General features: G+C 41.2%; 1 protein-coding gene across 7 annotated transcripts in view; it reads right to left on the bottom strand.

The window, feature by feature from the left end:
- The window catches only part of Raly (RALY heterogeneous nuclear ribonucleoprotein), a 68,248-nt gene that overhangs the window by 16,244 nt on the left and 24,196 nt on the right, over positions 1–27,808 (bottom strand). For 3 of the 7 annotated variants that reach the window (XM_042694250.1, XM_042694247.1, XM_042694246.1), the window contains exon 2: positions 21,010–21,092. The exons of 2 other annotated variants lie outside the window; for them this stretch is intronic. The gene's annotated coding sequence lies outside the window, so the exon portion shown is untranslated. Of the gene's footprint in view, positions 1–20,951; positions 21,093–27,808 lie in introns of all 7 variants that reach the window. 2 more of the 7 variants (XM_042694249.1, XM_042694248.1) reach the window with 2 other exon arrangements.

The following is a 27,808-nucleotide window of genomic DNA, read 5'->3' as shown; positions in this document are numbered from 1 at the left end:
TAAGATTGTGCTACCAGGTAGACTATGTGGGAAATATATGCTCCAGGTAGGTCAGAGGGTAAAATGTTTAAGATATTTAGAGAAAGAGTCTGAAAGGAACCTAGTACAACTAACAGCCTCAGCATTCAGTATTATATGAGAGACTGTCAAGCTGGATACTATGGAAATGAAGATTAAAGAAATACAGTCCCTAACATGGAAGGTAAACTGAGAAAATTTAAAAATCCAGAAAAGTTGTGTACTCAAAGTTACAAAATGAGTTAAGTCATAGATAGAATTAGTGATATCTCTAGAATTAAGTGATATCTCTAGTGATATAGAAAAAAATAGAGTGACAAAGAAAACCTTTTCATGTTTTAGGCTAAGAACACTCTTAGACTCCTATGCAAATCCCACTTAGTCACTTACTATATGTTTGAATCTGGCCAGTCCCATAAATACTCTCCAAAGTCTTTGAAAAATGGAGATGATTAATGACTTGCTTTGGGGCTGTGGTAAGGATTAAATAATATACATATGGTACTGAGTGGTAAGCATATACTAAGTACCCTAAAATATTACTTATCATCAAATAATCTCTAAAATAACTCTGAGTCTATTTTTAGAGACAAGGCAAGGTCATTTCTACTTTATCATACATACTAAATAAGCCAAAGCATTTCAAAACTATTCAGAGTGAAGGACTAGTTTGTTTTGTAAAACTCCAACCCATTATAAACAAACATTTATATACAACAAAATGTGAAATTGTTAGGGGCTGGGAAGGTGGCTCAGTGGTAGAGCGCTTGCCTTTCATGCTCGAGGCCCTGGGTTCGATTCCTCAGCACCACATAAGCAGAAGAAAAAAAAAGCTGGAAGTGGCGCTGTGGCTCAAGTGGTAGAGTGCTAGCCTTGAGCTGAAGAGCTGAGGGACAGCGCCCAGGCCCAGAGTTTAGGCCCCACAACCAGACCCAAAAAAAATAAATAAATAAAATAAAATAAAAATGTGAAATTGTTACAAAAGTTTCTAGGCTGAGCACTGGTAGCTCATGCCTGTAATCCTATCTACTCAGGAGGCTGAGATCCCAAGCTTGGGTTCAAAGTTAACCCAGGCAGAACACTCATCAACAATTAACCACAAAAAGCTGGAAGTGGAGCTGTGGCTCAACTAGTAAATAGCGAGCACTGAGCACAAAAGCTCAGGGACAGAGCCCAGGCCCAGAGATCAAGCCAGGACCAGCACCAAAAAAAAGTTCTCTAAGTATTTCCTCTCAATTTCCATGCTGATAGTGAATCAGTAATAATTTAGACTAGCTATACTTTAGAAGCAAGCTCCCATCCTCTCCCCACATCAATCTTCCAACAGCCTTTATGACATCAAAACAAAGAAAGAATGTTATTTAAGAATTTCACTGCTTTCAAATTCTTTTTTTTTTTTAGTCGGTCGTGGGGCTTGAACTCTGGGCCTGGGCGCTGTCCCTCAGCTCTTCAGCTCAAGGCGAGCGCTCTACCACTTGAGCTACAGCGCCACTTCCGGTTTTCTGGTGGTTTTATTGGAGATAGGAGTCTCATGGTCTCTCCTGCCTGGGCTGGCTTTGAACCGCGATCCTCAGATCTCAGCCTCCTGAGTAGCTAGGATTACAGGCATGAGCCACCAGCGCCCGGCGTGCTTTCAAATTCTTTAGCTTGATTTCTTTCAGACTTTGGTGTGTTAATTCATAAAAATTGCCATACACGCCCCTTTAAAGGGAGAAAGTAGGAAGGCCAAATGAGTTCTTCTAGAGGTGACTTATCTTAGTCATTTACTCTAGGTAATGCTGTATCCTAAAAGGGAAGAGAATCTAGGCTTAACTTTACTAGAACAGCCAGGCACTGATGGCTCATGATGGCTCACACCTGTAATCCCAGTGACACAGGAGGCTGAGATCTGATGATTATGGTTCAAAGCCAGTGTAGGCAGAAAGTACATGAGACTCTTACCTCCAATTAACTTCCAAAAACATGGAGCTGTGGCTCAAGTGATGACAGAGCATTAGTCTTGAGCAAAATAGCACAAGCCAGCACCCACACATTGAGTTCAAGCCCAAGAACCAGTAAAAAACAAAGACTGTAACAACCTTCCTGCAGCCTGGAGGCCTGAGAAGAGGGCAAATTCCATTCCTAAAGAGGCTGGTACTCCTGAGCCATCTCCTGCTACACTAGAAGCTATAAAGCCAGCCAAGAAGAGAAAGGGCCTGCCTTAAATAGTCTATTATTTCTAATTTCCAGTGTTACTATCACAGATATCTACATACCAGCCTTTCCATCAAGGAAGCTGAGAGTTAAGATGGACACCAGACTCATTCCTGAGTGGTACACTATACGTAAGAGTTTGGCTAACCAGTTAAGTCAGCATCCAAAGGCAAAATAGTACTCATTACTGTTGGTGGGTTTTTTTTAATGTTTTGTTTTGTTTGTTTGTTTGTTTTGCTGCTGGTCCTGAAGCTTGAACTCTGGCCCTGAGCTTCTTACGCTCAACACCGGGTAGTTTATTACAGATAAAGAGTGTCATGGACTTCCCTCCCCAGGCTGACAGATCTCAGCCACCTGAGTAGCCAGGATGATCTGTGTGAGCCACCAGTGCCCAGCATATTCATTACTTTGAATCTTCCCAGATGCATGTTCAAATTTTCATCACTGTGCAAAACTTCTTATTGCTCTAATTGAGCTTACACAACTATAGCTAAGTGGTCATGTGATGCAGTAGAGAAAAGGGCATAGCTTGCTGTGTGTATTGGAATTAACGGCCTGACCCATCAAGGAACCAAAGTCTGAGTCCTTATTACCATGTGAAAGACTATGGAATGTGGTTTGGAGTAATCTGTAAAACCAAAATGTGAGCCAGGGGTTGGTGGCTCATGCCTGGAATCCTAGCTACTCAGGAGGCTGAGATCTGAGGATCGCGGTTCAAAGCCAACCAGTGAAGGAAAGTCCGTGAGACTCTCATCTCCAAAAAACCACTCAAAAGCCAGAAGTGGCTCAAGTGGTAGAGCGCTCACCTTGAGCTGAAGAGCACAGGGACAGTGCCCAAGCCCGGAGTTCAAGCCCACAACCGACCAAAAACAACAACAACAACAACAACAAAAAACCCTACAAAAATGTCTTCATTCTGCTATTGAGTTAGTTCTTTGACATGAAGTAAGTTCTTTGTGCTCCAGGTATTCCCCCTGTAAAATGAGGATAGCAATACATATCACCAGTGTTGCCAGAGGATAAAATAATTTGTGTAAGAATTCACAACAGTATCTGTAAGTAGATAAGGGCAGATGATCAGTTTTACTGTAACATAAACCTACCGGTAAATGATCAAGGAAAAAGTACTATCACTGTAGGTAAGATGAGTTAGCTTCAAAATTCGAGCCCTTGGAAACATGCTTTGAACATAACAGGGACCACAGGAGTGGGCACTCATTAAGTATTTAATGAATAACTATGTGGAGGAAAGGAGACTACAGGACCTACAAAAAATTTTTTAAAAAATAAAGAGATGAAAATCAGGACAGACAGAGGCTCCCCACAAGCCAAGTTTCTTAGAAAGGCCTCATTGTACACTGAAGACCACAAAAGGTGACACAGCTCTCTTCTGGACAACAGGACCTAGGGGCTCATAGTACAAGACATCCCTGCTTGCTCACTATTTAGTCTCTGTTGAAATTCTTACATTCTATGACTACTCCATTTTGAGTAAGGTTACAGAAAACTATCTGCATCTTCCAGTCTATAGTAGCATAAGAAGAGAGAGAGGGAGACCTAACAACCTTCCACATGACAGATTTTACCCTAAGTTAAATAGTAAGAGGGGCTGGGAAGGTGGCTCAGTGGTAGAGTGTTTGCCTTGCATGTATGAGGCCCTGGGTTTGATTCCTCAGCACCACATGAGCAGAAAAGGCCAGAAGTGGTGCTGTGGATCAAGTGGTAGAGTGCTATCTTTGAGCTAAAGGGCTGAGGGACAATGCCCAGGCCCAAAGTTCAGGCCACAAAACCAACCAAAAAAACAAACCAGTAAGAGGGGCTTCCTAGCCTTAGATTTTTCCTTGCTTGTGGAGCCTTGGGACCTCTACTAACTATGTGACTTCTCTCAAGTTCAAAGTTCCCTATCTAACAGGGATAAAAATTTCTACCCCTGCCCACTTGTAGCATGCTTGCTGTGAAGGTCAAAGGAGATACCATATTGTTTTCTTATATGTGCTACACCGATATAGATGAAAAGCTGCTGCAGGTTTTCCTAGCCAGAGGTACCAAGCAGGCAGCCAACTGGGTGAAATCAGGGTGGTGCATAAGTTGGCAATGCAGTTAAATGTAGTACCCCTCAGGTATAAGGCTAGTTAAATTTTTTTTCATTCAAAATCATCCCTCACAGCCTCACAAAGAATTGATCCTAAAGATAAATGTGTCTTAGCATATGTTTTCTTTTTTATTTCTCATATTCAAATAGGAGTAGGGAGGAAAGTTGACCTCTCTCCAGAATGTTGATATTATTATCACTTAGGACTCTGGTGGTGTTATTACAAGTTGGTGGAAACCTTGAAAGGAAGGACCTAGCTGGAGGTCTGTAGATCATTGGAGGCATGTCCTTAAAGAAAGCATGTACTTCTTCCTTTTTTTCTACTCCCTAGCTTGTGATGTAAGCAGTTTCAGTCCACCATACACTCTTGTCACAGGCCCAAAATGTCAGGCCAACTACAGAATAAAGAGCTTCTAAAACTGAGCTAAAACCTTTGCTTTTTATAAATATTTCAGGTATTTTGTTATTGTGCTGGAACAAGCTCTAAACATCATCCCACAGTGCCACATATTTGGCACAAAAGTAACAACTAAGAATGATTTGCATCACAGCTACTTTGCATTTATCACTCTTGTAAAAACACTAACTCCACATGCCAGGCACTGATGGCTCAGCTTGCATCTGTAATTCTAGCTACTCAGGAGGTTGAGATCTGAGGATTGCAGTTCAAGGAAGTCAGGAAAGTCCATGAGACTTTTATCTCCAAACAACTAGCAAAAGGGCAGAAATGGAGCTATGGCTAGCCTTGAGTTAAAAGAAAAAAAAAAAGAAAAGGTAACTCCACAACTATTATGCATCTGCCTCATATATGGCCCTACTACCTTCTACTTAAGACCCATTAGAGAATCAAATCCAAACCCTTTTACAAAGCTTACAAGGTCCTTCACAAATTAAGGGAACCAAATCCATACCCAACAATCCTCTAAATGGGTTAAGCCACGCTTACTTTATAAGTGAGTAAACCCTAGTGCACATGCAGTCAGTTTAACAGAACATGTCAGTATGAACTGGGTCCCTTTCTAAGGGGATAGGCATCATATTCCAAAATATAGACTAAAGACTAAATGAATACCTTTTCTTGGGTTTAGTTTGTGGGAGGTAGGCATGAGAATGGAGTATTGCATGGCTCAGGGAAACCTTTCCTTCAGGAATACCTTAGATACTCCCTTTGAAGTTGACAACCTGACTCTTCCTGCTCCCACAGATGTAACATCATTAATAAACGTGGCTTGATCACCAAATGCTCCTCTGCAAATAATAGGATATATATTAACCTACCTAAGTTCAAGAACCCCTGCTACCATTAATGTCAAATAAATAACCAATGAACAGCTTAGCTAAAATACAGTGAGCCATCCAAAATGATACAGACTTCTAAACTAATCAATTTAACCGATTAACCCAAATACCACGGCTGTTGGGGTACACAGTCTTTTTTTTTTTTAAATCTGTTTTAGAACTCCTTTCCCCTCAAAAAGGAGATACCACACTAAACAGGCAGTGCTGCAACAACTGATTAAGGAAAAAAATTCCCCAAAACTGAAAAAGGAGTCTCAACCATAAGGGGAAAGTCTTAAGTTTTAGACAGACCAGAATTTATATCTATAAATGAGCACTAATTAATTATGTGACCTTGGCTATGTTATTCAACAACTGGAATCCATGTTCTCTATTAGGTATATAGAGTAGCTTCATGCATGTACACACATGCATAAGCATTCACACAACCAGGATTTAAATCCACAAACAAGTACTTACTAGTTATGTGACCTTGGCTATGTCAACAACCCAAGTCAATGTTTTCTATTAAGTATATATAGAGCATGTTTGCATGCACATGCACATACACATGTACCAGGTCATTCATCAACCCCTATTTATTTGGCCTCTTAAATACTTTTTAGAATGTAGCCTCTACCTATCCATTTTTCCCACCAGTCTTACTCTTCTATTGTTATTTTTTTTTCTTCTATTGTTATTAAAGCAATATCCTATCATTCCCTTGCTTAAAACTGAAGCCAAGACCAGATTTGCTGCGTTATCTTAAAATGTTTAGAGTAAGAACTTATATTATTTCTGATTATTTGAGAACTTCTGCTTATTACTTGAAATTACTAAGTAAAACCACTACTAACCAAAAACAACATCCTTCTTATATAATTACCAAAAGCATTTTATTATTATTTCTTTCCTGTATTTTTATTGATTGTGTTACATCATTCATTAAATTTAATTTGATAATCTTTTCTGCTTTTTTCTTCTTTTTGAGACTACACAGCCCAGGCTGGCCTCAAACTCACAATCTTCTGTCTCATCTTTAACTCATGCTGATGTTAAAGAGGCATACACCACCATCGGTTTAGTATAACCTATTTCTCTTCCAATTAGCATTATTAGGCAATTATATCTATATTGATGTATAGTTTTTATTTTTTATTTATTTTTATTTTTGGGGGGGGTCCGGTCATGGGGCCTGAACTCTGGGCCTGGGCACTGTCCCTCGGCTCTTCAGCTCAAGGCTAGCACTCTACCACTTGAGCCACAGCACCACTTCCGGCTTTTTTCTTTTTACTTATGTGGTGCTGAGGAATCGAACCCAGGGCCTCAGGCATGCAAGGCAAGCGCTCTACCACTGAGCCACCTTCCCAGCCCAAGATGTATAGTTTTTAATAAACATCATTTTGTTCTGATTTACTTTTTTTTGTCGGTTGTGGGGCCTGAACTCTGGGCCTGGGCACTGTCCCTGAGCTTCTTTTGCTCAAGGCTAGCATTCTACCACTTGGTCCACAGCACCACTTCCGTTTTTTTCTGCTTATGTGGTGCTGAGGAATCGAACCAGGGCCTCATGCATGCAAGGCAAGCACTCTACCACTGAGCCACCTTCCCAGGCCCTTGCTTTATTTCTCAAGTGCTTGGATTATAGACATACACCACCATGCCTAGCATAAGTATTGTTTTACTAGCTAATAATTTTTCCTAGGTGAAGTTATCATAGATTGGTGGTAATTTCAGCTTGTTCCAATTTCTCACTATTATAAATAATAGCATCTGAGGGGAACCTTATTTTATACATTGGATTACTTCCTAAGGACAGAAGTAAAATTGCTGGTCAAAATGTATGAACACTTTTATGAGCCTTAAGATATACTGCCTAATTACTTTCCAAAGAAGCTATAATACATTTACCCTGCTATCTCCAAGAAATGCTACTTTCATGGCAACCTAACCAGTCATGTGAGGGATGAAGGAGGATCACTCAATGTTGCTCTTTTGTTACATGTGAAGATGAACAGTCTCCAGCGTTTTTTAGTTTTGGCTGTACAGAGTTTTGAATACCAAAAAGTTAACGTAGATTCCTTAGCAGAGGAATAACATACTGAAAAGGTTTATATACTCATTTATCAAGGAATCATTTATTGAGTACCTACTGTTGTCAGAAGGGCAGGAAATCAAGGGTGAAAAAAAGAACAACCTCTGCCCTGGAAGAACTCACAGACCAGTAGATATGTGTAGATAAGACACATCATAAGAAAGCTTGTGTTTCATCTTGATTAAAAACAAAACAACAACAACAAAAACCTATGACAAGCTGGGTGCCAGTAGCTCAAGCTTGTAATTCTAGCTACTCAGGAGGATGAGATTTGAGGATCACAGTTCAAAGCCATCCCGAGCAGAAAGTCAGTGAGACTCTTATCTCCAATAAATCATCAGAAAACCGGAAGTGGTGCTGTGGCTCAATGGGTAGAGCTCTTACCTTGAGCTGAAGAGCACAGGGCAGTGCCCAAGCCCAGAGTTAAAGCCCCATAACAAACCAAAAAACAACAACAACAACAAACTATAACAGAAACTTAAAATTCAGCGGTGTGTCACTTAGTGATAGAGAGAAATAAGAGAAGAATATGAGAGGAGTCATCAAGAAGTTCTTATTTTGGGAAGGTGGCTCAGTGGTAGAGCACTTGCCTTGCATGCCTGAGGCCCTGGGTTCGATTTCTCAGCACCACATAAGCAAAAAGAAAAAAGCCGGAAGTGGTGCTGTGGTTCAAGTGGTAGAGCGCTAGCCTTGAGCTGAAGAGCTGAGGGACAGCGCCCAGGCCCAGAGTTCAGGCCCCATGACCGGACCAAAAAAAAAGAAGTTCTTATTTTGAGCTGGGGCATGGCTTACATGGTAGATCACCTGCAGGTATGAGGCCTTGAATTCAAACCCATACCAGAGAGGGAAGGATATATGGAGGGAGGTTGGTTCTCATCTTATTCAGAGGGACAGGTAAGAAATAGAATGTTTAAAAGGAAACAGTATAAGCAAAAGTATGGAACAAAGCTTCCTATATACTGTTGTCAGTCTAGATATAAGAATGCATTCTACAAGAAATGACATAGAGCCTAGGAGCTGGGGAAGTAACACTGTGATACAGCACTTATCTAGCATGCATAAGACCCTGAGTTTGATCCACAGCACCAATGAGCAAATACACAAAGAACCTAAATGACAGCAGATCAGGAGTATCTTGTATCCACTGAAGTATCTTGTAGTCATTCTAGATCTCATGAGAGTCAATACCCATTCCTATGTCATATGATATATGGTATCAGCAAGGTATCATACATATAAGTCCCTACAGGTCTTCAAAGTTAACCAACCAATTCATCCCCTGCATAGAATATCCCTGTCTTACACTGAATTATCTTTGTTTCATGTGTTAATCTCTTGTCAAGCAGTAAAGAACTTTTAGGGTACTACTCATACCACCTAGCACATTGTAGGTACATGGCAAGAGCTCCAATAAAGTTCACGAACCAATTAAACAGAGATACTTCATGCAATAATACATACTACTATACTCACTAAGCCCTAGCATAGCTCTGCCAATCTCAGCAGGCATGTAATCACTGCTTCTCTTGGAAGATGCCTTTTGTCCAAAAGCTACCTCTCCTTCCTTGTTCATTCGGCGTGTGTGTGTGTGTGTGTGTGTGTGTGTGTGTGTGTGTGTGTGTGTGTGTGTGTGTGTGTGTGTGTGTGTGTGTGTGTGTGTGTGTGTGTGTGTGTGTGTGTGTGTGTGTGTGTGTGTGTGTGTGTGTGTGTGTGTGTGTGTGTGTGTGTGTGTGTGTGTGTGTGTGTGTCCCCTGGGGCCTGAACTCTGAGCCTGGGTGCTGTCCCTGAGCTCTTCAGCTCAAGGCCAGTGCCCTACCACTTTAGCCACAGAGCCACTTCCGGCTTTTTCTGCTTCCAGGGTGCAGGTGAATCGAACCCAGGGCCTCATGCATGCAAAGCAAGCACTCTACCACTGAGCTACCTTCCCAGCCCCTTGTTCATTCTTTCAAAAAAAAAATGTGCAAATGTACAAAAAGTTATAAAGTATGTGATAACCTAAGAACTATCAGATGGCCAGGAAGGAGAAATGAACACTCCTCAAGACAAGGACTTTCTCAGTCTTACTAGCAATTTCAAAACAAGGCCTCATCCCCCTCCATAAAAACAAGTTTTTGCTGGGTGCTGGTGGCTCACACCTGTAATCCTAGCTACTCAGGAGGCTGAGATCTGAGGATCGCGGTTCAAAGCCAGCCCGGGCAGGAAAGACTGTGAGACTTCTATCTCCAAGAAACCACTAGAAAACCGGAAGTGGTGCTGTAGCTCAAGTGGTAGAGCGCTCACCTTGAGCTGAAGAGCTGAGGGACAGCGCCCAGGCCCAGAGTTCAAGCCCCATGACCAACAACAACAACAAAAAAAAAAACAAGTTTTTTCCACTGGGTGGCAATGGCTTAGGCCTGCAATCATAGCTATTCAGAAGGCTAAGATCGGAAGATCAAGGTTCAGTGCCAGCCCAGGAAGGAAAGTCCTTGAGACTCTTCTCTCCAATTAACTCATAGAACTAGATTCTGACCTCTCTGAAGGCAAGCCTGCAATCTCAGACTCTAATCCTGCCCTTAGTGATATGCTTTGAAGAATCTACTCTATAACCTTGCAATTATAAAAAGAGGTACTTTTTTTTTTTTTTACAAGATCTAGTAAATATTTAGGTATTTAGATATCTAGAAAGTTTAGTAAAACCCAATAGTCTCCACGAAATGCCAGGGACAACGCCTGCTAAGGGCTGGAGAAAAATCTCATGGCACATTTCTACTCACTGAACTTCATGATGGTGACAGAATAGTAGAAACTTGGTATATTTGCTTCAAATGCCTCTCAGGATCTTTCCCTTAAGTACTAGTGTCAGAATGGTCCTCACTGAGAGCTATACTATGGACAAGTCCTCCAAAACACAATAATAAAAAAAAAATTTTTTTTGGTCGGTTGTGGGGCTTGAACTCTGGATTTGGGCACTGTCTCTTAGCTTTTCAGTTCAAGGCAAGAACACTTGAGCCACAGCACCACTTCCAGTTTTCTGGTGGCTTTTTGGAGATAAGAGTCTCATGGACTTTCCTGCCCGGGCTGGCTTTGAACCACAATCCTCAGATCTCAGCCTCCTGAGTAGTGAGAATTAGAGGCGTGAGCCACCAGTACCTGGCCAATGCAAACTTCTTAACAGTTCAGCTTTACAGGTTAGAGGCTCCTTTCTCAGAAGCTCAGCTAATAACATAACTTCTGGCCTCTATACTACTTGGAAACATGTAGAAATCAAAAAGTCTCATTTTCCTGCTTTCTGAACAAACCCAACAAAACAGAAAAGCATGGTATTCAAAAATGTTCTCTGATTATAGTTGCAGAATTGTCTGTAATTTTAAAATTTGCTAGTTAGAAAAGGAAGAATAAAGCCAGGTATTGATGGCTCACACCTGTAATCCTAGTTACTCAGAAGGCTAAGATCTGACTATCATAGTTCAAATCCAGCCCAGGCAGGAAAGTCCATGATATTCTTTTTTTTTTTTTTTAAAATTGTGAAAATACTGTACAGAGGGGTTATAATTACATGGGCAAGATAATGAGTACATTTCTTATCAAGCATTGCAGCCTCCTCCTTTGTTTACCCTTCCCATCCCATTCCCCCCCACTGCCCCTCCCCCATGATACTCTTTATCTCCAATTAACCACCAGAAAACCAGAAGTGGTGCTGTGGCTCAAGTGGTAGAGTGCTTGCCTTGAGTTGAAGAGCCAAGGGACAGCACCCAGGACAAATTCGGGCCCCACCACTGACAAAAAGAAAGAAAGAAAAGAAAAGGAAGAATGATACAATGAAAATAGTGGTGTGGTTCAATAGGAAGTCAGGCATCCTTGGAGTTTTGTAAGTTCAGTTACTTGTTTCATCTAGAAAATTAAAGAATAATACTCAGATCAGTACTGTATGAATTCTTCCATGGAAGATGAGTTTTCTTCAAAATATTAGTGGCAATTCTTTAGAAAAGGGCTCCAGGTCAACTAACAGGAGACTTGTATCCTTCCTCTCTCTCCTGTCAGTTCTTTCCAACCACTTCAAAGAGACACATGCTCACTCAGATCTAAGACATCAGCAGTAGAGTAGTAGAGAAATGTACTGACTTTAATTATGACTTTTCTCAAATTACTAACATCTCTTCTGAGAAACACACAATTTGAGGAAAATATATTGGCACAAATTTATAGGGCTACTATCATCTCTGACCTATTGTGATTGTATCTTAAATACCTACTTAGTGCCTAGAGCACCCATGCTTTCTTCTAATTCTAATCTAGTTTTCTTAACTTTGTGAAGCACTTAAACCATAATCCAATTAAGAGGAATTTACCAAGTTTAGGGCACTTTACTGACTCAAAGAACCAATTTGCAAAGACTCACAATATTTTTTCTTTTCTTTTTTTTTTTTTTTTTTGTCCGGTTGTGGGGCCTGAACTCTGGGCCTGGGCGCTGTCTCTCAGCTCTTCAGCTTAAGGCTAGCGCTCTACCACTTGAGCCACAGTGCCACTTCCGGCTTTTTACTTTTTGCTTAAGAGTTCAAGGCCAGTCTCATCGATATACTGAGACTCTGTCTCAAAGCCCTTTCCCCCCCCCCCAAAAAAATAATTCAATTAATGTGTTTTATTATTCACAAAATGCCACACAAATACCAGTCGTTACAAAGTAGTTTTCCTACCAGCTTATAAACTACACAAGACATTGATCATTTGACAGAGAAAGTAAAGCAACAACACACTGCTCAACCTGACTTCCTCCTGCAGAAGTGACTGTTCCTTTATTATGAGGGTTGTTTGCTACATCAAACTGAGATTACATCTTAAACATGTTTGTATCCCAGTGTTTAACCCAGCAATCTTTTTTGGGATGCTGTGGGAAATACTGAGGTTTGAACTCAGAGCCTTGCCCAATTGCTTTGTAAGCACTCTACCACTTGACAGTGCTCCCAGACCTTTTGCTTTTGTTATTGTGAGAATAGGGTTTTGACTTTTGCCCAAAGCTAGCCCATAATCCTATTTATGCTTCCCACATAGCTGTGACACCAGGCACACATCAGCACCCTCCCCTCCAAGCTGGGCTCCAAAACCTTAATTCATGAACCTCCCATTTCCTGCCACCAGTGTAGCTAGCATAACAAGTATAAGCTACTGCACCAGGCTTATTATGACACTCTTAAAATGATGCTGGTTACTAACAATGATAGCAGACACAAGTTTTTCGTTGGTCGTAGGTCTTGAACTCTGGGTCTGGACCCTGTCCCTCAGCCCTTCAGCTCAAGGCCAGTGCTCTGCCACTTGAGCCACAAGGCCACTTCCCGTTTTCGTGGCTTATTGGAGATAAGAGTCTCATGGACTTTCCTGCCCGGGCTGGCTTTGAACCATGCTCCTCAGATCTCAGCCAAGGTGACCTGAATTTAACCACCACTATAATGTGCTTAATGATCTTAAGCAAGCCTCAGTCCTTTGGAACATCCAAAAATGAATTGTCCCTTATGAATGATCTCAGATCTTTACAGTGGTACGAATATGAGACTTTGATTCATTTTAAGTCCTAGGAGAGGTACTTCTCAAGGCAGTTATATATTTCAAAGTTCAGGATGCCCAACACCCCTAATCAGGCATCAAATATGGGGACATTATTGTCAACAGCCTCCCACCCCATAGTTTACTTAATTCTTCCTGATGAAGTGCCAATATTAAACTGTAGGTGAGCAGCAGAGAATTTTAATGAGTCCAGAGACTAATGAATCTTTTCCTTCCTCTGTCAATTAGAATTTCAAAGCTAGGATTCTCACGGACCAGTTTATTGGGAACGGAGAGAATCCTTTTGTTCATCAGATGCTTTCTGAGTCACCTGCCCTATCAAGAATATCAGCTTACTCAGGTATCATGACTGATGGGATAGAGCCTGACCTACAAGGCTTCTTTTTACCCAACATTTCTTGAGCCTGAAATTGAGGATAGAGGAGTCCAGAGTGACTGGTGGGATTTACTTCCATCTTCTAGAGATATTGGTGTGTGAGCTAACAGCAATTTATCCACCTGTCATTCACCTACGGGAAGTTTCAGGTATTGTGTGGCATTTTTTTACCTAAAGTATTTTGAATTCTTTATTCTGTGTCAATCACTTATCTGTCCCTATGACAAAATATCTAAGTCAACTATGAGAGGAGAGATTTATCTGAGGTCATGATTTCAGGTTTCATTCCATGATGAACTGTCTCCATTTCTATAGGCCTCTGATGAGGAGAACATCATAGCAGCAGAAGCATATAACAGATGCTGCTGTTCATCTCATGGCAGCCAGGAAGCAGAAAGTAACAGGAAGGGGCCAAAGAATAAATCTTTCACTATCTGACCCCAGCAACCCCTTCTTCCAAGAGGAGGAAGTTTTTGCCACAGGACTAAGATCTTCCTATTGATATGCCTCCTACTAGCTGAGATTACAGGTATGAACCACCATACCAGGTTCACAAAATTGATGACAATCTGGCTAATTTTTACCTGGTTGGCCTCAAACCACAAACTTCAAGTCTACCTCTTGAAGAGCTAGGATTATTGAATTGCACCATTAGCCCAGCCCTTATATTCAGCCTTTTTTTCCCCCCATTAACAACTAAAATCCAGTGTTGGCTGTTGTCTTCCTGCTAATTTCCACATTAATGAGTTAAACAAAACCTGACACATGTCCACAACAAAAAACTTCATTAAGTTGGTTGTTTTAGAGTTAGTTTTGGGTATGGTGATAAACTGGGAATTTTAGTTTCACCTGCCTTTCCAGTCTTTCTCTGAATATTTTAATTTAATTTTTACTTCCCTCCTAATCTTTTATACTATCTTTAGTCTTTTTCTTTTTTTGGGTCCGGTTGTGGGGCCTGAACTCTGGGCCTGGGCGCTGTCCCTCAGCTCTTCAGCTCAAGGCTAGCGCTCTACCACTTGAGCCACAGTGCCACTTCCGGCTTTTTTTCTTTTTGCTTATATGGTGCTGAGGAATCGAACCCAGGGCCTCAGGCATGCAAGGCAAGCGCTCTACCACTGAGCCACCTTCCCAGCCCCTCTTTTGTCTTTTTCACATGGTATCCTTGGTAAAGGGTCCTCCTCTTCTCAGTTCATATGAATTGACTTATAGAAAATACACTTCTATGGGGAAAAAATGCAGATAACTGATCCCTAGAGTCAAGAAAAGAAAGAGATAATTCTGGAGATATGTACCTGCACAGTGCAGGGATTCCTGGCTCTTCCTTTGTCTCACTGTAGCCGCTTTGTTTCCTATAAAAGTCCTGTGCACCTCCTGATCCCTGAGATAATGAGATTTGAGACAAAAGCCTCCTATTTCCTTCAGGGAAGGTCATGGGAAAAAATAAACAACAATATATGTTCATTGTACAAATTAGAATTATGTGGCCATACACATCCATAGGCCTGTCTACCATATAGGAACTAGATACTGGGAGACAAGCTCAACATTCAGGCACAGGATATAAGTGCCACAATAGTCACTTAAAAAAATGACTTTGTGATATAAAAGCCAAGTGTAATAGGAAGGGCCCTAGGCTGAGAGGTAAGGTACTGTCACTTAATTCACATTGTACCCTGGACACATTACTACTCTTTGCTGGGCCTCAATTTCACAATTATAAAATGGGAAGGTTGGACCAGGGTCAGTGTTGCTTTCACACCTTGTCCCCAGTAACTTTACAGGCAATTGTCTCAGGGGCTTCTTTGGCAAAGGTAGTAGGAAGACTGATTACTGGCTGCTCCTATAAAAGCAGTTCTGTTGGGTGTTACATGTTTAAATAAAGGATTTCTCTGTAAACTTGGTAAGTGCCCATTAGTGGTCCTTAATTCTGATATAATGAAATTTCATTATTGTATGCCAAATGATGCTGGAGAAAATGTAAAGAAAAAAATCTCTCACTCTATGCCTAAGTGTGTTATTAGAAAGTCTTATTAAGAAATCTCTAGTAATTGAGTATGAATGAGAAGGGGCACAAGAGAACAGAGGGCTCAGAAAGAAGCAAAAAAGAGCCTTTCCCCTTTGATAACTGAAAATTGAATAGACCCAAGAAAAAGGGACAGAATCTTCTCAGTGAGGACTTAAACTCATTGCTATTATACAGACTAACGATTTAGACTGCAGTCCATTTCTGCCATATAAAGGTAGGTTCCTTCCATTGCTTCACAGGATGATCTCTAAAGATCTCTAAAGATCTCTAAAGATCTCTAAAGATGAAACTAAAAACTGAGTACAAATTTGAAGAAGTATCTTAACAGTCTCTTATTCTTAAATCTTTTTTTTTTCTTTTTTTGTCAGTTGTAGGGCTTGAACTCTGAGCCTGAGGACTGTCCCTCAGCCCTTCAGCTCAAGGCTAGTATTCTACCACTTGAGCCACAGCACCACTTCTGGTTTTCTGAGTGGCTTATTGGAAATAAGAGTCTCATGGACTTTCCTGCCCAGACTAGCTTTGAACTGTTATCCTTAGATCTTAGCCGCCTGAGTAGCTAGGATTACAGGCATGAGCCACTGGTGCCCAGATAAATCTTTTTTTTATGTGTAAGTCTCTTCTCTCACTTGGTCCCTAGAAGAGCTTCATCAAGTTTGAGATATACAGATCCTTTTTTTTTTTTTTCCTTTCCAGCACTCAAAGGTAGTAACACAAATAGGGACATGTTGCTTGACATATTATCATCATCCAACTTTGAAAACAAAGAAGTACACTTTTTACCAGCAACTAATTCTTCTTTGTCAAAAATAAATTCTGGGTGTTTAGTCCCACTAAGTTCTGGAGCAAGCCTGAGGAAGAGTGGAGCAGAAATTTGGGAAAATATACTGAAGCCATGGAAAGTACTCCCATTATCCTCAGACCACCAAAGGTCCCTTCTTAGGGACTTCTGAACACTCTAACTTCCTAAAAGGGAAGAGGCCAGAGAAACAGTACAGTAGTCAGGAAAGAGCTCAGTCTATGTGGTCAGCAAGACCTGAGTTTAAGCCCTAAGACTAGATATGTGACCTCTGAATTAATTTACTTCACTTAAGCTTTATCTTCAGGAATTACTAGCTTAATGAGCTAGAAAAATTAGGATAATCTATTTAAGACACCCACAACACATAGTAGGAATACACTAAATGTTACTCAAGAGAAAATGGGTAAATTAGCAAGAAAGAAAAAGTGCGCTTCATATGACAAGTAAACCCCAGCCAGCAGATCAGAGCTGAGTGGATCAGAATGGAAACAGGCTGATTTAGAGAATCCATTGTGTTCACTGAAGAGCATCTGGATCTTGTACCAAACTAAAGAAAACAGGAGTATTTATGGAGCACTTGTTTCTAAAACAAGTATAGGCTATGTTACTGACATATACCACAGGGGATTTGAGAAGGCTCTTGTGGAGACTTTAAAGCTGACATGTTTTCAGTTCCAATCTCTACTATTATAAATATCTGTTCAATCAACCTTGAATCTAGAGGGAAAAACCCGTGGAATGAGACACAAGAGCAGGGTTCTAGTCAAGCTCAATCTGAGTAAATGATTTCATTTCTCAATCTTCAATTTTTTTCTTTCCTGTTCAAAATAAGGCACAGAAGTACAAGGGATAGAAATCAGCAATTACAAATTAACTTTCTATCTTGCTTTCTCATCTCAGAGCTGAGTAAACTAAGATACAAGAACAAACTCCTTTCCCAAGGCTGAGTTAATAGAATAAGGTTACCAAGCTTTCCTTGGTAACTGAAGACAAGGTTTCAGAATTTATTCCAATCACTGATAATTGAATACGATGTAAGCCAGGTATTTTTTCAAAACCTATTAGCATTTTAACATCATAAAGTACGATTACACTAATTTTACAAATAAGGAAACTACAGCTCAGAGGTTACATAATAAATGCCAAAGCAAAGGCTAGATCTTGATCATCTACTTCCTTTATCCAACATATGGTGGGGTATTTTGGGGGTATTTTTTGTTTTATTTTTTTTGTCGGTCGTGGGGCCTGAACTCTGGGCCTGGGTGCTGTACCTCCACTCTTTAGCTCAAGGCTAGCAGTCTATCACTTAAGCCCCAGTGACACTTCTGGCTTTTTCTGCTTATGTGGTGCTGAGGAATCAAACCCAGGGCCTCATGCATGCAAGGCAAGCACCACTGAGCCACCTTCCTGGCCCCATATGGTGGTGTTTTTTTAAAATCTCTAATTAACAAAAAAAAAACCTGGAATGAATATGTGGTTCAAGTGGCAAAGCACCAGCCTTGAGCAAAAAAGCTGGGCAAGCTTAAATGAGAGGGAGATTGCAACTAATTAATATTCCAAAATACCTGTGATACCTTCAAGTGTCTTTTGTCTCATGTCCTATGCAGTTAATAAGGTACTCTTAACAGATTATGCTAACTGAATTTATGACAGGGGATGGTGGTGAAGGTAATACAAGATGCATAATCTCAAAGGAGCCATTTTTGCTTTGAGCTAATGAGATCTTTATTAGGATAGGTCTTCCCACCTTCTGCATCTTTCCCATCATTCCTTTCATTCACCTCTTACTCACTTTAGAATTTTAGCAGTTGCTAATGGGCCTTGTTTTTCTAAACTGTTTCTGATATCCTAATTTGGATTCTGACTGATCCCTCTCCTCACTCCTTCCCTCCTCTTCCTTCTCCTCCCCTTCTCTCTCTCTACCACAGTCAATATCCCTAGGACTACCCACCAATTAATCTCTAGTTATCTGACCTAACCTGCTGGACCTTTCAAATAACTAAATCCCAAAAAGGCCAGTAATCTTGATTTTCTAAGAAAAACCATGACTCCAACCAAAGGAAAGCCCACAAAGTCAGGAAGAACAATGCCATTTAGACTGACCTGGGTTCTAACATCAGCTTTTCAGATTCCTAGGCATGAAACTTTTACAAATTATTTCACTTTATTTTCTTTTTTGGCCATACTGGAATTTGAATTTAGAGCCTCAAACTCATTCAACTTGAATATCATTCATAAAATGTAGTTTTGTCCAGCATGGTATGGGCACAAAAAGAGACATGTAGATCAATTAAAAAAAAAAAAAAAAAAAAAAAACCCACACAGCTACAACCATCTGTTTTTCAACAATGGTGTCAAATCACACTGGAAAAGCCAGGCACTAGTGGCTGATACCTGTAATTCTAGTTATTCAGGAGGCTAAAACTGAGGATCATGGTTCAAAGCCAGCCTGGGCAGTAAAGTCTATGAGACTATTATCTCCAACTTACCACAGAAAGCTAAAAGTGGAGCTATAGCTAAAGTGGTAGAATGCTAGCCTTGAACACAAAAGCTCAGGGATAAGACCTAGATCTTGAGTTCAAGCCCCAAGACCAGCACAAACAAAACAAACAAAAAATCAAAATAGAATCCACATGAACCAACTATACAATTCCTGGCATATCCAAAGAGATGTAAGTGACCACCATATAATAGCTATACTTATCCATCCATGTTAGCAGCACCATTCATAATAGCCAAGCCATGTATAGAATCAGCCTAAAAGTCTATCAACTGATGAACAGATAAAGAAAATGTGAAATATATACACAATGGAGTATTATTCATCCATAAAAAATGAAATGTCAATCTGAATTCAAGTCCCAGGACTGATATCAAAAAAAAAAAAAAAAAAAATGGAATTGCTTGCTGATCATCATGTTAAACAAAACAGGCCAGACTCAGAAAGACAAAATTGTTTCCTCTCATATGCAGAATCTTGACCTTAAAAAAAGAATCAAGCCAGGCACTGGTGGCTCACCCCTATTGTAAGCTACTCAGAAGGCTCTGAGGATTATGATCTGAGGATTATGGTTCCAGGCCAGCCCAGGAAGGTAGTCTGCGAGACTCCAATTAATCACAGGAAAAGCCAGAGGTGGTGCTGTGACTCAGGTGGTAGAGCACTAGCCTTGGGCAAAAGAAGCCTAGGGACCATGTCCAAGCCCAGAGTCTGAGCCCCAGGACCAGCCAAAAAAAAAAAAGGCTGAATCTAGACTTTAAAAAGACATGAATGTAATTGAGGGAGCATTTTTGGAGAGAGGGGAAGGAAGAAGGGAAAGGGAAAAAGGAGAGGGTAATGGGGAATGAACATGATCAAAGTATTTTATATACATCTATGAAAATGGAATAAAACTGATTAAAATTTGTTAAGAAGGGGTGAATAATTTTGATCAACGAATAATGTATGTATGGAAAGCACAATGAAATTATGATATAATTTGCTAATTTAAAAGTAGTTTTTGCCTAGTTTTAATAAATCTAACCATGAACTTTTTGTTGTTGTGTTTTGGAAGTACTGGGCTTTTGAACCCACGGCCTAGAACTTGCTGGGCAGGAACTCTACTAAGTCACCCTTCAGCCCATTTATATGCTGATTATTTTGAAATAGGGCCTCTCTCCTTGCTGGGTGAGCATCTGGAACTTTTCACTTCCCACTACAGCTGGATGAGAAGAGTTCATCTACTTTCATTTTCTTTCAGACTTTCTATCTAGATGGCTTGAAATCATAATTTTCCCATTCTTAGCTCACTACTATAATCAACTGTTGGTTGAGAAGAAAGTCTGGTGAACTTGATTGTTCAGGCTGACTCAAACAGAAATCTTCCTGACCTTAGCCTTCCAAGTAGCTAAGATTATAGGCATGAGCCTTCAACACTCAGTGGCAGAACTGGGGTTTCAACTCAGGGTCTCACACTTGCTTAGCTTGCATTCTACTACTTGCGTAATGCCTCTAGCCCTGTTTTTTGCTGATTATTTTGAAGATAGAATCTAGCAGACTTTTCTGCTTGGGCTGGACTCATTCTCCAAATCTGAACCTACTAAAGTAGCTAGGGTTATTGGAGTGAGTCATGAGGCTGGCTCACGTGTTAATTCAATCCTCCCCATCATTAGTGATCAAATTCTGTTGTACTGAGAAAACAATAGGAGTTTCTGAAGCTGATGTAGGAGATTTGGTGGGTCATGGGTAGAGACTAAAAACAGGAAAGTGTCTGAGGGCTGTGAGGTCATATTAAAGGAGCTTATAGGATGTATGTAAGTATAGGTGCCAGGACTCAAGACACCTCCCAGGAAAAAGCAACTCACTGGCAGAAGCAAGGAAGTAAGCCGGCTTTGCATTACTTATGGTATATGATTACAAACACCCTCATGGCAATTTCAAGAAAGTAATCTGAACCCTCCTCCAAGATGAGAAAGTATCTACGTCAAAATCTCATCTCTTAGACCCAGAATAAGACAGTAATCACCACTAAGCAGTACTAAGGACAAAATAAGATCTCTTACCAGTGACTTTGTATCTTAAACCAAGTTCGCCTAGAATCTGCCAGGTCTGATCACTCACCAGTACCAAGGCTGAGCTTTGCCAGTTATTTCCTCCTATGGGCTACAGGGTTAGCAGCAGCTGCCTCTGGGAACAGAGCTTACCTATAACAGAGAGAGAGGTCCATTAGGGGCCCTACTCAGAACAGATACAAATTTGGGACAGCAAGGGCATATTTTATTGTTGTTGTTTTGTCAGTCATGGGGCTTGAACACAGGGCAGGGACTAGGCACTGTCCCTGAGCTCTCTTACTCAAGGCTAGCGCTCTACCACTTTGAGCCACAACACCACTTCTGGTTTTCTGGTAGTTAACTAGAGATAAAAAGTCTCACAACAGACTTTTCTACCCTGGCTGGCTTTGAACCTTGATCTTCAGATCTCAGCCTCCTGAGTATGGGCACACATTTTGGTTCCTAGTGAAAGACAAGTCCACTTTTAAATGTATCATTTCAGATTGTGCTAAGTGCTATGAAGAAAAAATTAAAGCAAAGGAACAGAAAAAATGACAAAAGAGTGAATCTATTTCAGGTAAAATGATCAGGGAAAGCCTTTCCAAGGGATGACATCAGACAGAAACCAAGATATGCAAACCAAGACACAGTTTTTTCACATTGACCAAAAAAAAAAGCTCTACTGACTACTACAAATAAAGTGTTTTTCTTTCTGCTGAAGTCTCCAGATAAATGCAAATTGAAGTCAGGTAAAAAGGTGGAGACAGAAGCAAGGTTCCTTTACAACTGTCTAGATCCTAGGTTTCTAAGATTTACAGTTTAACTATATTTAGCTCTGATCTATCCATAATATACGCATATAATAATCAATTATGGAGAGCACTGGCCTGAGAGTTAAAAAGCCTAAAGCTCTAATTCTAATTCATTGTATGATTCTGAATAAATTATTTTACCTTCCTGCTCCTTAATTTTATGTAAAGCAAGGATGATCATAACCTGCTCTCCCAACAGATCAAAAAACAACAACAACAACAACAAATACCAAATGAGTTAACTACTTAAATCTTTGATTTTGATATGAAGCAGTGAAGAAATAAAAAGATGGTCTAGGTAGGCTATTCCACTTTTTCAGTTAGGATCTGCTGTGAGTGAAATAATTGGGATGTTTGATGGCCGAGATTATCACTGTACCTCCATCAAGATAGGCATAGGGCTATGTAGCACCTTGCCTGTAATTCCAGTAGAATGATCAAGAGTTTGAGACTAGCCTGGAAAACACAATAGGCCCAGCCCAGGAATATATGTCTGTTATCCCTAGTGATGCCTGTCGTCCCCAGCGACACAAAGTATAAGAGGATCATATGCCAGGTTGCCCCAAGCACAAAGCTATCTCGTATTTTCAGAAAACAAGGCTACTTTTCATTAAGAATATGTACATCAGATATGCTGAATGGTTTGTAATACCCACGGTTCACATCTATAATGTAGGGGGGGGGGACCTTACTTCAAAAATAAAAAAGACATAAAAGGGGAGAGAGGTTTCAGTTCGAAAACATCTCAGGCAGGAAAGTCTGTGAGATTCTTTTTTTTTTTTTTTTTTTTTTGGGGGGGGGGGGGTCCGGTCATGGGGCCTGAACTCTGGGCCTGGGTGCTGTTCCTCAGCTCTAGAACTCAAGACTAGCACTCTACCACTTGAGCCACAGAGCCACTTCCAGCTTTTTTCTTTTTTGCTTTATGTAATGCTGAGGAATCGAACCCAGGGCCTCATGCATGCAAGGCAATGCTCTACCACTGAGCCACCTTCCCAGCCCTCTGAGATTCTTATCTCCAATTAACCACCGAAAAGCCAGAAATAGAGTTGTGGCTCAATTGGTTGAGCTCCAGCCTTAAAAGAAAAAGCTAAGGAACAATGTCCAGGTCCTAAATTCAAGCTGAGTGCCAATAGCTCACGCCTGTAATCCTAGCTAGTCAGGAGGCTGAGATCTGAGAATCATGGTTCAAAGCCAGCCCAGGCAGGAAAGTCTATGAGACTCTTATCTCCCATTAACCATCAGAAAACCTGGAAGTGGCACTGTGGCTCAAGTAGTCGAGTACCAAAGAGCTGAGAGACAGCACCCAGGCCCAGAGTTCAAGCCCCACAACTGACCAAAAAAAAAGGTTCCTACTGGCAAAAACAAATCAGACAGCATGAAAGTCCAGGATAAATATTCAATGATAGGAATTTTTATTACACCCATATTCCACAAAAAAAGAAACAACAATCAGAAACAACAAAAAATTCCAAGAGAAAGAAATATAATTTACTATCACATATTATACATGATTCCCTGCATACAAAGCTTTATTCTTGTAAAGAAATTGAAGAAAGGACAGGCTGGACTCGATCTCAACAGGCAAGGACTGTTTACTGAGACACAGTGAGGGGCAGCAACCTTCCCATGGGAATGGAGACTGCGCAAAGGGAAAGGCAAGGGTTGGCTTCTATTAGGCCAAACAAGGAAGCAGGTGCCTTATTGGGAACAGGATGCAGTTTTTCTTGTAACAGGGAAGCAGAGACTTGTGATTCAGCCTGGAACTGAACATTTCACCCAGGGGCAGATACATCGGGTATACCTGGGGTTATAAGGTGAGGGTGAGTCCTTCATACTGTCTTTGAATAGGTCATAAAAAAAAAAAAAATGTTTCAGAGAGAGTGGTTGGAAATGGGGTCAGTAGGTTCTCTCTTAAACTGCTTCCTGTGGATGAGGGACAGCGTTTAGATGTTGGTTTCAGTAACAGTTTATATTGGCCAGGTCTCCTTTTTCGAGGGGTTGATACCCTGTGGACATGAAAAATGTGGTCACTTGTTGGGAGGTCAATGTCAAATGCATTCCTAAATGAATTCAGAAAGATTTTTTTTTTGTCAGTTGTGGGCCTGGGCGCTGTCCCTGAGCTCTTCAGCTCAAGGCAAGCGCTCTACCACTTGAGCCACAGTGCCACTTCTCGTTTTCTGATGGTTAATTAGAAATAAGAGTTTCACGGACTTTCCTGCCTGAGCTGGCTTTGAACCATGATCATCTACTTAGATCTCAGCCTCCTGAGTAGCTAGGATTATAGGCATGAGTCACCAGCACCCGGTTTGTAAAACTCCCCTCTAACCAGAGTATCACTTAAGCCTTGGTAAGGCCACCAAATGTGATAGGCTGAGGCATCAGCCAAATGTTATCCAGAAGACCAATGAGGAATGATCTTCAAGTTAAGGAGTTTCAGAGTCATCTGCAGGACCTGAAAAGGTAATGTGGAGTTGGTTGGGTAGTGTTTTGTCTTCTGGAATTAGAGGGAGTTTAATAACTTGGAGTTGTGTGGGTCCCAGAAGTACGGAAGTGTAATGAGGGATGGCCTTTTTGAGGCAGGAAAGGTGGATTCATGGTATAATGTCTTACAGTTTGGCAGCAGAGGGAGTAAGAATAACTTTATGAGGGCCCATCTATTTGGGACTTAAAGGGCAAGAAGGGATGTTAGAAATAGTGGACTGGCAACAACAAATCTTCAAAGAAACAACTGCCCAATAAGTAAGTGGGCTAAAGACTTAAAAAGAAACATCTCTGAAGAGGAAAGAAGGATGGCCAATAGACACATGAAAAAATGCTCAACCTCTTTAGCCATAAAAGAAATTCAAATCAGGGCTGGGAAGGTGGCTCAGTGGTAGAGCGCTTGCCTTGCATGCTCGAGGCCCTGGGTTCGATTCCTCAGCACCACATAAGCAAAAAGAAAAAAGCCGGAAGTGGCGCTGTGGCTCAAGTGGTAGTGCGCTAGAGCCTTGAGCTGAAGAGCTGAGGGACAGCGCCCAGGCCCCGAGTTCAGGCCCCACGAACGGACCCCCCCCCCAAAAAAAAAGAAATGCAAATCAAAACAACATTGAGATACCACCTCACCCCAGTTAGAATGGCTATAATCAAGAACTCTAATAACAACAGATGCTGGAGGGGATGTGGACAGAAGGGAACCCTACTGCATTGTTGGTGGGAGTGTAAACTTGTTTAACCACTTTGAAAAGGAGTATGGAGGTTCCTCAAAAGACTCCACATAGAGCTCCCCTATGACCCAGCAATCCCACTTTTGGGCATTTACCCAAATGATCACAAACAAGACCACACTAAAGCTACCAGCACAACTATTATTTATTGCAGCATTATTTACCATAGCTAAGATATGGAAGCAACCCAGATGTCCCTCAGTAGATGAATGGATCAAGAAAATGTGGTATATGTACACAATGGAATTCTATGCCTCCATCAGAAAGAATGACATTGCCCCATTTGTTAGGAAATGGAAAGACTTGGAAAAATTATATTAAGTGAAGTAAACCAGGCCCAAAGAAACATAGGTCCCATGGTTTCCCTTATTTGCAATAACTATACGTCTGAGTCAAGCAAAAAAGGTCAGATAAGTTGTTAGGGAAATGAACCCCAAGATAAGTATTCAAATGTTTTTTTCTTTCATGCGATGGTTTCTAACATATTTATAAGATGATTTCTTTGTTGCTTTGTATGTCCCTCCCCCGTGGTATAACCCCTGTTTCACTGTATTTGATGTTGGTATAATTTGTGGAGGGGAAGGGAAGAAACAAATTGCTTAAATAGGGATACAGGTGGACCCACTGCAACAATGAGCTGTACAAGTCGTTATGTCGAAAAAGGAACTTTACAACTTTGGTGGTGGGGCGGGGGAGGACCAAGTGGGAGGGCGAGGGGGATGGGAAGGGGAAACAAAGGAGGAGGTAACAATGCTTGATAAGAAATGTACTCATTATCGGGGCTGGGAAGGTGGCTCAGTGGTAGAGCCCTTGCCTTGCATGCCTGAGGCCCTGGGTTCGATTCCTCAGCACCACATAAGCAAAATGAAAAAAGCCGGAAGTGGCGCTGTGGCTCGAGTGGTAGAGCGCTAGCCTTGAGCTGAAGAGCTGAGGGACAGCGCCCAGGCCCAGAGTTCAGGCCCCACAACCAGACCCAAAAAAAAAAAAAACGAAATGTACTCCTTATCTTGCCATGTAATTGTAACCCCTCTGATGGTATTTTCACAATGAAAGAAAGAAAGAAAGAAAGAAAGAAAGAAAGAAAGAAAGAAAGAAAGAAAGAAAGAAAGAAAGAAAGAAAGAAAGAAAGAAAGAAAGAAAGAAAGAAAGAAATAGTGGGGTGGGAGACATACACAAGATCTCCTATTTGAAGGGAAGCATTTGGGAAAGGTAGAGTTTGGAGTCTACATATTTCCAGAGTTCAGAATTAAGAAAGAAGAAGAGATTATTGGACAGGGAAAGGGGGAGTGTTGAAGGACTGGAGGAGAAACTGGGGAGGGGGGGGTCAAAAGTGGCCTGCCATACATAAGGCTCAAAGGGGCTTATTTGACAGGATTTATGGGGAAGGGCACAAGTCCAGAGGAATGCTAGGGGTAGGAGCTTGAGTTCCAGGGTTAATTTGATTAAGATTTTCTGAAGAGTTCTGTTAGGAGCCAGGCACAGGTGGATCAGGCCTATAATCCTAGCTACTCAGGAGGATCATGGTTCCAAGCCAGCGTGGGCAGGAAAAGTCCATGTGACTCATCTCCAATAAACCCCTCAGAAAACTGGAAGTGGCACTGTGGCTCAAGTGGTAGAGTGCTAGCTAGCCTTGAGCTTAAGAGCTGAGGGACAGTGCCCAGGCCTGAGTTCAAGCCCCATGACTGACAAAAACCCTAAACCAAAAACCAAAAAACCCCAGCCAGGGCAGTCAAATGGGAGAGATTCTTATCTCCAATTAACCAGCAGAAAGCTGGAACTGGAGGCATGGCCCAGAGTTCAAGCCCCCACCACTGACCAAAAACAAAAAAAAGGGCTACCTTTCCACCTTTCCTGAGGTCTAGGGATGGTAGGAAATATGAAACTTCCAAGGGATTTGTAGAGACTATTTGTTGGTTGATAGCAGAGACTTCAGGTCCATTATCAGACTGTGAAGAAGAGGGTAGGCCAAAGTGGGGAGGCAGCAGTTCAAGTAAGGATTAGTCAAGCTATGGTGAAAGCCCTTTTGTTGGTAGCAGAAAATGCCACAACCTACCTTGAGAAAATGTATAAATACAAGGAGTCATTTGTGTCGCCTAAGGGGGTTAAGTGGTTAAAGTCAAGCTGCCAGTCCATGGCAGTGAGGAACCTCTCATCTGGTGTGTGGGGAACTAGGGTGGATGGAGGTTTGGATTAGGATTTGGTTTTTGGCATATGTCACAAGAAGCAGTTCATTTTTTTTAAAGGTATTGTCTGTTATGTGGAGTCAGAGAGGGACGGAGAGGGCTTTCTCAGAGAAGTGGGAAAGATAGCCTCATCTGTCGGGATGGGGTGGGAGGGGTGGCAAGGGGCGGGGATGTTTTGTGAGATGTTGAGTTTTTTGAAGTAGTTCAGTTGAAGCTTCTGTTTGTTGAGGATCGGTTGCAACCGTTCGGGCTAGGGAGTCCCCATAATTATTGAAAAGGGAGATATAATCCTTTCCTTTTTTCGACTATGGCAGTGGATAGATAATGGCTGCTTGTTCTTGGAGTAGTGCTGAATCCAAGAGATCTTAAAGGTGACATTAATTATAGGAGACCCTTTTGGGTTAGGAATCCTCTCTCTCTCCAGATTAGGATGTTAGAGTTAATGATTGTTGTATGCATTCTTTGAGTTGGTATAAATATTGACCTGTTGGTTGGTGGCGTGGTGGAAGGTGCACATTAGGAAACCAACTCCACCTGTTGTGAGGTGGTATGTGGATTTTATTTCTATATAAGTTGGTTTTATCTTTCTGTGTTACCCTGAATGATAGTATATCCTACCATATAAGTAATGTTTTTAAGAGAACTACCGTCAATGAACCAATCAGGGGCCC

Source organism: Dipodomys spectabilis, unplaced genomic scaffold (genome assembly GCF_019054845.1).
Source record: "Dipodomys spectabilis isolate Male_0828 unplaced genomic scaffold, ASM1905484v1 ptg000175l, whole genome shotgun sequence".
NCBI classification, from domain to species: Eukaryota; Metazoa; Chordata; class Mammalia; order Rodentia; family Heteromyidae; genus Dipodomys; species Dipodomys spectabilis.
This window is presented reverse-complemented; position numbering and strand designations above follow the sequence as displayed.